The sequence below is a fragment of the Lissotriton vulgaris genome, chromosome 7, assembly GCF_964263255.1.
Source record: "Lissotriton vulgaris chromosome 7, aLisVul1.2, whole genome shotgun sequence".
In the NCBI taxonomy this organism is placed as follows: domain Eukaryota; kingdom Metazoa; phylum Chordata; class Amphibia; order Caudata; family Salamandridae; genus Lissotriton; species Lissotriton vulgaris.
In genome coordinates this window covers 1,347,914,452-1,347,926,525 of record NC_141695.1, presented here as the reverse complement: position 1 = coordinate 1,347,926,525, position 12,074 = coordinate 1,347,914,452, and the positions used below count along the sequence as shown (strand labels likewise).

General features: G+C 48.6%; 1 protein-coding gene across 1 annotated transcript in view; it reads right to left on the bottom strand.

The window, feature by feature from the left end:
• LOC147703665 (microfibril-associated glycoprotein 4-like) overlaps nucleotides 1-12,074 on the bottom strand; it is a 75,163-nt gene that overhangs the window by 61,564 nt on the left and 1,525 nt on the right. The gene's annotated exons all lie outside the window — the stretch shown is intronic.

The window sequence follows — 12,074 nt, the reverse complement described above, 5'->3', positions numbered from 1 at the left end:
TAACCTCTTGTGCCTACCGATGCCAAACGTTGTCGCTAGAAAGCATCCTCTTGTGCCTACTGATGCCAAACGTTGTCGCTAGATAGTATCCCTTGTGCCCACCGCTGCCAGTGTGTTTAGTTCCCTTGTGCCCACTTATGCCAAACGATTTCTTTGCAGTGAGTGACTCAGCCTCTGCTCCCGGTTCATTCTCCGGCTCCTCGTGTGCTCACTGCGACTTCCACAGAGCTCCACACTTGTGCCAAGCACCTCTTGTGCACAGTAGCACTGCTCCTGGCACCTTGTGCAAACAGCGCTTTCAGAAGCTGCTCGGCTCCCCCCCTTCCCTCTGCCCTCCTCCGTCGCGCTCTCGCACCCCCCCTCCGTCGCCGCATTCATACCAATTCTGCTTAATGCTGCTCCTCAAAGGAGGGGTAAGTTGCCGCCTTTCCGTCGTTTCAGAAAACAGGCTTTCTCATGATGCATAGGCTTGCCCTGGGACACTTAGTATGGAAATGGCTCCGGAAGCTTCTATTTTTGGAACTGTTTGCCCGAAGCAGCCCCGCCGTTGCCCATGGGTGCCCTGCTGCCTGCATTTGCGCCTCTGATCTTCTTAGTTGTGTGAAAAGAGAGACACTCATACACCGGCCCTCCCCTCCACACATTCTGCCTCCCCCACACACACACACATTGCACACCAAAAAAATAAATCTCTCCTTTGTTCTCAAACTTTGAATTGTTAAAATGCACGACTTTGTTAATAAAGTGCAGTGTCTGACTCTCCCAAGATGTAGATGTCTGTTGAACGAATTGTGTTCGCTAAGAGTGTTGGCGGTGACTTCTGGGTTCATAGATGCATTTGCTAAAAAGTTGGGCTCTCTAAGCCGGTTAATGCAGTCAGCCACTACCTTTGTTGCTAGAAAAGGTTGTTGTTGGTCTATGCATCATAGGGCGTTGCCATGATATTGTGCTCTCAACATCTTTTTGCTGTGTTCTCCCCTTCAAGAGGAAAGCATCATAGATCACAGGTAGATTTTAGGTACTCAAGTTTCAGGCAACAATTGTTCAATAAGATTTCGCTTTAGAGAGAGAAAATCCTGTTTTTTTTTCCTTGGGGGTTTCTTAGAACCTCAATTTTTCTGTGTAAGACAGTGTGTCTTTCAAAGCACTCTCGATCGATCACGAAGACTTCCCTGGTGCCAGGCAGCCCCCTTCTAGTCGAAGGCGTTTGATGAACCTTTGGGGTCCCGTAAATTTCGAAGCTAAGGCTAACACAGCACCGGCTCTTTTAGGGAGTAAGTTGTACTTCACAAGAGCGAAGGTGGGGACAATGTATGTAAATGTGAATATATTTGGGGTAGGTATGAAGAAACTCTACTGTTGTCACAGCCAGTAGGTTCATTCTGACCGCTGTACAAGCTCTACGGGGGCGACGCAGTGGGCATGTGAATTAACATTAGGGAGTCAAGAGGGAACTTGAAAGGGGTTTAACAGGAGACCAGAGTCTCCAGCTTAAGTGAAAGGTGTTCAGTACATGTCCCATTACAAAGAAGATCAGTGTATATAGTGAGTGGAGCGGAGCGGGTAATAAAGGCCAAAAGATCAGGAAAGGGTAGAGGGAGTTTAATAGACAAAGGACCAGTAAGAATCTTGTGCTGGAACGTGGCATGTGAGCGTTTTAGGAAGTAACCTTCTACGAAGAGAGAGGGGCTAAACGAAGGTGAGAATCTTGTTTCCAACAGATCCATGTGTATTTATATTTATGTATATGGTATTTGCATAGTTTGCACCTAGCTGAAAGCTATATCTGGGCAATATATACGTTGCTGTATGTTGCTCTTTTCACCATGACTTCCTGCTTTCCAGCGTAGACATGAATCTCATCAAAGGTCCTCATTCCATACGGGGTAAGATCAAAGCATTTCTCTTTGAACAAGGAATTAATAGGATGTTAATAAGACACTGATTGCTTCAGTTCAACGGACATTGAATGAATGAATGAATGAATGAATACCTTCTTCTATAGCGCATGGCTACTCTTGAGCATCCCAGCGCATTTCTCCCTATATGTGTGCATTAGTGCATACATCAATTGAGGTTTTTATATGATGCTGCCCTACCGCATAGGTGTTAGAGCACTCCATAGTACAACAGCACTACCTGATAGCCAGGCCTACAGTTATAGTTGAACAGGTCTTCTTGCAACAAGGGATTTGAGCAACGAATAATAACATGGTAATATGGGGGGGGGGGTGTTATGGACTGACACTAGTAAATAATTGCTATTTGTTTGTTTAAGATATACAGGTAAGTGCTACATTTTTTTGTGTTGGTAGATAGCGTTTCTACCTCACTCTCTCCCTCACTAACTCACTCTCTCTCTCACTACCTCTCTCTCTCTCTCTCTCTCACTATCTCACTCTCTCTCACTAACTCACTCTCTCTGTCTACCTCACTCTCTCTACCTCACTACTCAACTCTCTCTATCTCACAACATCACTATCTCACTACCTCACTAACTATCTCTCTCAATACCTCATTACATCACTATCTCTCCCTACCTCACTCTCTCACTACATCACTCTCTATCTCACTACCTCACAACTTCACTCTCTCTCTATCTCACTACCTCACTCTCTCTCTATCTCACTACCTCACTCTATCTCTTTGTATCTCACTACCTCACTCTCTCACTTTCACTACCTCACTCTCTTTCTCACTACCTCACTCACTCACTCTCTCTAACTAACTCACTCTCTCACTCCCTCACTCTCTCTACCTCACTACTCCACTCTATCTATCTCACTACCTCACTATCTCACGACTTGCTCTCTCAAAACATCACTACCTCACTCTCTATCTCACTACCTCACTCTCTATCTCACTACCTCACAACTTCACTCTCTCTCTCTAACTCACTACCTCACTCTACCTCTATCTCACTACCTCACTCTATCTCTTTCTATCTCACTAACTCACTTTCACTCTCTCTTTCACTACCTCACTCTCTCTCTCTATCTCACTACCTCACAACCTCACTCTCTGTTTCTATCTCACTATCTCAGAACATCCCTCTCCCTCACTACCTCACTCTTTCACTACCTCACTCTCTCGGTCTCTCACTACCTCACTCTCTATCTACCTCACTCTCTCTCTCACTACCTCACTCTCTCTCTATTTCACTACCTCACTCTCTCTCTCTATCTCACTACCTCACTCTCTCTCTATCTCACTACCTCACTCTCTCTCTGCTAATGCAATAGGTCTCGCATTTGCAAGCAATTAAGCTATTGCCAATATAAATGACAATGCCATTTATTTAGGGATACAAAAAAAAATAACAAAATAATATGCAATAATATGCAATGCCCACTTCTGGGACACCCCCGCGCCGCACGGCCACCAGCTGCTGCGTGTGCCCCTTGCCTGCCCTCTGCCTCGCTGCTGCCTTGTCTGTGCCTCGTTCGCCGGCTGCCGCCGCTGCGAGCGCTTTTTCCCCTTGTTTTGTTTAGTTTTGTCAGGGATTTGTGCTTGTATTGCTGATCTGTGTTTATCTCTGTTTTTGTCCCGTTTTTTTCGCTATTTTGTGCCTGTTTAGAGTTCTCCTGCAGCCGGACCAGCCCCGCACCAGCACCCGCCAAGTCCAACACCAGCAGCACCCACCTCAAGTGCATCCTGCTCAACACCCGCTCCGTCCACAGACACGCCATCGAACTCTGGAACCTCCTCGACACCACAGCCCCTGACGTTGCCTTCCTCACGGAGACCTGGATGAACGCCTCATCAGCTCCCGACATCGCCATCGCTATCCCTGAGGGCTACAAGATCGTCCGGAGGGACCGAAACGCCAACCAGATGGGAGGAGGCATCGCCATCATCCACAGGAACACCATCCGCCTCACGACCAGCACCGACAACACCCTGACCAGCGCCGAACACCTGCATTTCCAGATCCACACCAACCCGAACACCACCCTCAGAGGCACCCTGATCTACCGACCCCCTGGACCACGCACGCAATTCAGCGAGGACATCGCCGACTTCGTCAGCCCGCATGCCCTCCCCTCCGCTGACTACATCCTCCTGGGAGACCTCAACTTCCATCTGGAGAACAACAACGACCACAACACCAGCACCCTGCTCGACAACCTCGCCAACCTGGGACTCAAGCAACTGGTGTCCACCCCCACCCACCTCGCCGGACACACACTCGACGCCGTCTTCTCATCCAGCACAGACATCGACTTCAGCCACGCCACAGAGCTTCAATGGACGGACCACAGCTGCGTCCACTTCACCTTCAAGAGAACAACGACCCACCAACACCAGCAACACACCGCCCGCAGAAGCTGGAACAAGATCACAGCAGACCAGCTCGCCACCTCCCTGAGCCAACACCCTCCTGCCAGCTCAGCGAACCCCAGCCAGGCCGCCGATAACATCACGAAGTGGATCAGCAACTGCGCGGACGAACTCGCCCCGCTGAGGACCCCGCCTAGCAGACCCGGCAGCAAGAAGGCCCCATGGTTCACCGACGAACTCAAGAGCTCCAAGACGAACTGCCGAGCCCTCGAGAAAGTCTGGAAAAGGGATCCGACACCGGACAACAGGACCTCCTACAAACTTGCCACCCGGAAACACCACCAGCTGATCCGCGCCGCCAAGAGAACAGCATTCAAGGACCGGTTGGACAACAACGCACACAACAGCAAGGAACTCTTCAACATCGTGAAAGAGCTTTCCAACCCCAACGCAGGAAACAACGACATCACCCCATCGCAAGACCTCTGCAACTCCCTCGCCTCCTACTTCCACAACAAGATCACAGACATACACAGCAGTTTCAACAACCAACCAACGCACACCACGACCGACCAGCCACCCCCCCCCACCACCACCCTCCACGCCTGGACCCCGATCAGCACAGAAGACACCATCCGCACGATGAACTCAATCCACTCCGGATCACCAACCGACCCCTGCCCCCACCACATCTTCAACAAGGCCGACGCTGTCATCGCACCCCACCTGCGAGACATCATCAACACATCCTTCGACACCGCCATCTTCCCCGAGAGCTGGAAACACGCCGAACTCAGCGCTCTACTCAAGAAACCAACAGCGGACCCCACCGACCTCAAGAATTACCGCCCCATCTCGCTTCTCCCGTTTCCAGCCAAAGTCATCGAGAAGACCGTCAACAAGCAGATGGCCGCCTTCCTCGAGACGAACGGATCCCTCGACCCCTCACAGTCCGGCTTCCGAGCCAAACACAGCACCGAGACCGCCCTCATCGCCGCCACCGATGACATCCGAGCCCTGATGGACAATGGAGAAACAGCGGCCCTCATCCTCCTAGACCTCTCCGCGGCATTCGACACGGTCTGCCACCGCACCCTAATACGGCGCCTCAGCAACATCGGAATCCAGGACAAGGCGCTGGAATGGATCATCTCCTTCCTCGACGGAAGAACACAGCGAGTCCGCCTACCACCGTACAAGTCAGAGGCCTCCGAAGTCATCTGCGGCGTCCCCCAAGGATCATCCCTGAGCCCCACCCTCTTCAACGTCTACATGAGCCCCCTCGCGGCCATCGTACGCAAACACCACCTCAGCATCATCTCCTACGCCGACGACACCCAGCTGATCCTCTCCCTGACCAACAACCCCGCCGCCGCCAGAGCCAACCTACACGAAGGGATGAAAGAGGTAGCCGAGTGGATGACGACCAGCCGCCTGAAACTGAACTCGGACAAGACGGAGGTCCTCATCCTGGGCTCCTCTCCCTCCGCCTGGGACGACTCCTGGTGGCCTCCCGCCCTGGGCACCGCACCCGAACCGACAGACCATGCACGTAACCTGGGCTTCATCCTGGACTCCTCCCTCTCCATGACCAGGCAAGTCAACAGCGTCTCCTCGGCGTGCTTCAACATCCTACGCATGCTACGGAAGATCTTCTGGTGGATCCCCACAGAGACCAGGAAGACCGTCACCCAGGCCCTCGTCACCAGCCGACTGGACTACGGCAACGCCCTCTACGCCGGGACCACCGCCAAGCTCCAGAAGAGACTCCAGCGGATCCAAAACGCCTCAGCCAGACTCATCCTCGACATCCCACGATCCAGCCACATCTCCGGACATCTGAGAGACCTTCACTGGCTCCCCATCAACAAGAGAATCACCTTCCGCCTCCTCACCCACGCACACAAAGCCCTACACGACCAAGGCCCGAGCTACCTCAACAGCCGAGTCAACTTCTACGCTCCCAAACGCCACCTCCGATCAGCCAACCACGCCCTCGCCGCCGTCCCCCGCATCCGAAGAGCAACCACAGGAGGAAGGTCCTTCTCCTACCTGGCCGCCAAGACCTGGAACTCCCTCCCGTCCGACCTGCGCCTGACCCAAGACCACCTCTCCTTCAGGAAGAAGCTGAAGACCTGGCTGTTCGAGCAGTAGCGGCACCCCCCCCCCCCCCCCCCCCCCCCCCCCAGCGCCTTGAGACCCTACGGGTATGTAGCGCGCTTTATAAGTGTCACTGATTGATTGATAGCTCTACCTATAATATTGCCGAGACCATTGCATTGTAAATGCTTGTTAAAGAATGCCACCAAGTGGTGGTGGGTTCTCAAATTGGATTCCTATAATGCTGTCTATCTCCAACACGGGCATTCTCACACTAGAGTATGCAAGGAATTACACAGAGTGAGGAGCAGTAAGCTAAAAGACAGGTTTTAGGTTTTGAAAATGTATACATTTTGATGTGGAGAAATTGAATAATGTCTGACCATTCCAAAGGAGAAAGAACGAACATATATCTGTGTTTTTATTGATAGGGGACTTGCAGCAGATGGGAGTATATGTTATACCAGGAACAAAGATTTCACGTTTCAAAGGGAGGAACAATTATGTGGCCCCAATCACAAAATATACGAATTATTTCCGTGACTATATGTGAAAAATGTGCACGTTTGGAGATTCACAAACATGTTCACGTACAGCAGGAGAAAAAAATATTATTTCCCAAGATGTTCATAAAAAACACATTAAGGGAATTAAAAAAAATACTTGCATGCAGGTGCATGTGTGAGATGTGACATGCAGGACAATAAAATAGTATTTGGTTAATGTAACCTGATTTTCTAGCCACCTTGATAAGATTTTCCTTGCTAGTGCTTCGTATAGGCCTGCGAAGGGTTGGAGCTCAGGAAATTGTTGTAATACTCTTGTGTTGAACAAAAACTCATTAGCACTCCTTTTCCAGGGGAAGGTACGAGGGTCCCATTTTCAGTATGCAAACTTGGAGATTTTACTGTTCCATACTTTCACATTCCTGCAGCTATTTGTACATTACGTATGCATAATTTGCTTACATGAAACACAATGGGTAGGTGCGCAGTGCACATTTTTTCTCTTTGTGAACTATGAGGATTTTGCACATGCACATTTTTGGGTGGAAGTTCATGCCTGAACAGATTTATCTTCTGGAACCCAACACAGATAAGAAAACATCATTATCCTTAACCCAGCATCAAGTGGATTCATATTCTGGTCAGCAGAGGTGTAGCAAGGGTGCAATGTGCCCTAGTGCAAATGCAAAAGAACAATTGATGGACAGAATGCAGAACAATGTCATATTTCACCCTAGTACAGAGATATGGGCCCAAATCCATCGTTTTTTTGCTCACCATGCCATTCCAGTTTGGACCCAGCCATATGCAAATCAGTCTTGACCCTGCCCTAGTGTAAGCAAGAAAAATTGACCTACTGCCCCTATTGGCTTGTCAAAGGTAGACAAAATAATTAACACTACCAATGTTAATAAATGTGATTGATATTTTTTTCTTAATGTTTTAATATATATTTCTAAATTTCTATATTGACATAACACCAGCAGTGACTTTTTATGAGGGGTGTTAGCCCCCCCCCCCACCCACCTTCCTATGAGGCCCCTGTGCATTTTTCAGTTTACCAGTATTCATGGCTTGTCTCCAAAAGTGCCGCAATCAACCCCCCCACCCACCAAAATAGTCTTTTAAACCTGTTCATACTGACAGCCACAGTCCCTAGCTGTTGAAAACAGGCCAAATTAATACCCCTCCTAAAAAGCCATCAGCTGAAATATCAAACTTTCCAACTCCAGACCAATCTCTTTGTTGCCGGCCTTTGCCAAGATATTAGAAAAGATTATTAACCGGCAACTCTGTTTTTTAGAACAGAATAAATGGCTATACCCCTCCCAGTTGGGCTTTTGGCCTGGCTTCAGCATCAACACTACTTTGCTGGAGGTTGCAGACATCATTAACACCTTCGCTGCGGCGGCTATTCCGCCGCAGCGCTAACGGTCGCGGAAGGGCGCGCGGCTCACCTGTGCGGGTGACAGAACCGTTCCGTCACGGCTCGCGGGTGAGCTGTGCTTGTGACGGAACGGTTCCGTCACGGCCCCGCCCGCTTAATGAAACGTGCCGCAAAGGCGCAAAATCAGTGCCGCGCAGGCGCGGCGAGCGGGCCGTGATGGAACCGTTCCGTCATGAGCACAGCCCACCCGAGGGGCGTGACGGAACGGTTCCATCAATAGCGCCGAAAGGGTTAAGCTAGCAGTGGATCAGGGAAGCAGATGGCCCTGATTCTTCTTGATCTAGCTGCAGCTTTTGACACTGTCTCACACCCTATACTTTACAGAGTCTCGGTGGCATAAGTATCTTTGGCCCCGCCTTGGCCTGATTCCTCTGTTTCCTGGTAGGCAGACATCAATCTATATGGATGGTTCCATTCACCTTTGAAACTAAACCTCTTTGTTTTGGGGTACCCAAAAGGTCTGATTTGAGTCCCACACTATGCAATGTCTACATGACCCCACTGGTGACCCCTGTAGAATCTTACGACATATAACTAGTTTCGTATAGCGATGACACAAATTTCTCCTCACCCTAGATATAATGCCTTTGATTCGCGCTAAGTAATTTTAAGGCCTGCATTTCAGCAGTATTTTAATGGATGCGCACCAGCAACCTGCAATGCAATAGCAGCAAAACTGAAATCTTGCTCTTGGGGATTCCACCTTCCAGCTGGGACAATGACATAATGGTGTCATTCCTCCACTGGCCCCTGCCGTGGTGGCTCACAATCTGTAGGTGAAATTTGATAACTCTGCCACCTCCGCTTCCCAGGTGGCCAGTGTAGTAGGCTCCTGTTTCATACTCCTCAAGAATAAAAATCCATTTTTTTAAAAATTTCCTTCTCTCTCTACCTAAGCAGAAAACAGTGATTCAGCCCTGATCACTTCACGGCTAGATATGCTAATTCACTTTATTGGGGTTTACCGGTCTATCTCCTGAAGAGACTACAGCTGGTTCAGAACGCCTCAGCATGGTTTCTGTTGAGACTCGCTAGGAGATCCCACATCCAACCGTACCTGAAAGAACAACACTGATTTCCCATCAAGGAACGACTTAGGTTTAACGGATTAGTCCTGACACACAGAGCTTTCTATCATTCAGGCCCTCAGGTCCTGTCTAATAGAATTACCACTTACCAACCATCAAGATCACTCCGTTCCTCTTGTTCCTTGTTGGTGGTGATTCCTCAATTTAACCTCTTAGCTGAGTCGAACGTTCAGCACCCAGTGCTGAACGTCAGAATAACGAGCCAACGGTCGTGCGCAGCACTGGCAAGGTAGTGCTCGCGACGACCGTTGGCTGACTGCAGCGCTTAAGGGGTTAGAAGGAAAAAGTGGGGCAGAAGCTCCTATTCCTACCTGGCTGCAAGGGTTTGGAACACTTCCACAGCAGCTCCGTGCCACAAAGCATATTCAGGCTTACCAGCGTCTTCTTAAAACTTGCCTCTTTGGGCTCGCTTTTTAATCGGGATCAGTTTTATAGCCAGCGCCTGAACACTCAATGAGTAGCTGTTGCACTTTATAAATCCCCCAAATAGATAGAAAGATAGATAGATAGATAGATAGATAGATAGATAGATAGATAGATAGATAGATAGATAGATAGATAGATAGATAGATAGATAGATAGATAGACAGACAGACAGTTGGATAGATGGATAGATAGATAGATAGATAGATAGATAGATAGATAGATAGATAGATAGATAGATAGATAGATAGATAGATAGATAGATAGATAGATAGATAGATAGATAGATAGATAGATAGATAGATAGATAGATAGATAGATAGATAGAAACACACATTTCGTGTTTTCACGAACACTGCTGGTGCACAGGTCAGCTCTCTCTCCCTCCTCTCCAGGCTCCTGATGACAGGAGGAGGGGAAGGGGGCTGAGGCATGACCCAGCTACAGAGTGTTCTTTCAAAATAAAATAAAGCACTCTATACTTGGATGTCTGGATTGTGCATGTCTGAGGGGTGTACCTCAGCTATGATTCCCTCACACAAGCACATCAGGCACATTACGGGGGAATATTTATCAGGGAATTGTGTCGCCCTTACACCATGCAACGAGGCATAAGCTTGACAAAATGGCAAAAAAAAGCGGAGCTTGACAAAATGTCAAAAATATGTGTTTAAAACACATTTGTTTGCCATTTTGTCACCCCACTCAGCTATGACACCTGGGGCGGCCCACACCCACCGCACCCCCTTCCTACGTCACTGTTCGAAAGTAGAATAAACGCCATACATTGAGAGCACATGGCAAGGAGTTAATGAGTTACCACTGCACCCAGCCATTGCCCAAAGCACTATATGTATGTCAGTATTACAACATAACTTCATCCAAGAGTGGAAGGAATTCAGTCTCTAAATGGTTCTCTGGATGAAAGATGACCAGTTTAACCACTTTCACTAAAGTCTGTGCATATTACTCAGGCTAACAAATCTGAAATCTCGCCAAACTAGCCTTTAATGTACAGATCTGCAAACCTGTGAGAAGCTGGTCATCATGACTCTACCCTATTCCAGCCCTTAAGAACATCCTAGGAACTATCCCAAAATCTACCCGTAAAGCTGGCCCTTTTTCTTGCTCACACTCCCTGCTTCCTGTAACTTTTCTTCTTGAGTGTGCTTTTCCATGGTGAGAGAGGGTTTGGGGTCCACTAAATATTCCTGTAGTAGGTCACAGGTTTGATCATTACCTAGAGAGCGTCTCCTTCAAGCGGTGCTCAGTTTTTTGCGGGGAGGTTGCCGTCCAACTGGCTTTCTGTCTCGGGATGTCACATTGATAAAGTCCTGGTGCTAGGGGGCATATAAAGCCTATTAGCAGGCCATCCTCTGGAAAGAAAATCCAGAAAATTTATCAATTTCACTGCACTGCATAGGAAGTGACGGTGCCTTGGAGAGTAGCGTTGGCCTGTTAGGTATGGAACAGAGCTGTGGGTAGTGGCCAAGATAGCAAAAAGATTAATTGAGAGAATTGGTGGTGCTCTTGTTGTGAGTTTTCTCTTCTATCACTGCAAAAGCATTGATTTAGCTAATACAGCATCAGTGCATCATTCTACACTGATGTGCATTACAACATGGAACACAACGATGGAAGCACTATTTTTCAGAATAAGGATAGGTGAAGCGGTTTGATTCTGTCTTGGGTCGACTCTCCTCATACAACCTCAATAGTTTCCACCTAGAGTCTAAAAAAAGGGATTCATGGAGTGACAGTGATTTCAGAAAGCCAGGAGAAGGTCACGAGGCATTGGTCTTATGGAGCAGCGACATGGGATGGATCAGAAGAAGGGCTGGGGTTATCTGGGCGGCAGCTGAGGAGAAGGCTACACTGTACGGCAGCAGGAACCGGTTGAGCAGGATGGAGTAAGCAGGGATGTAGGGGAACGGTGCAGCTTCAGGGGGCTACTAAAGTCAAAGTGAGGACATTACCTCAAGCAGCAAATTTACTTTAACTTCTGTATATTAAGAACTAGTAATGTGTTGACCCCGCCCCATGATAGGGAGCCCTGATTTAATGCTATTTAACTCCCCATCTCTATGCTGGACTGGCTGACTGGATATGCCATAAGCTACCACCCCTCTCTTTATGATTCAGCACACCCTCCACACAAGGCTGGCAACTGCTGCTCTGTAAGATATTGGTTGGTGAAACCAGCTAGCAACTGGCGCCATTTAACACTCT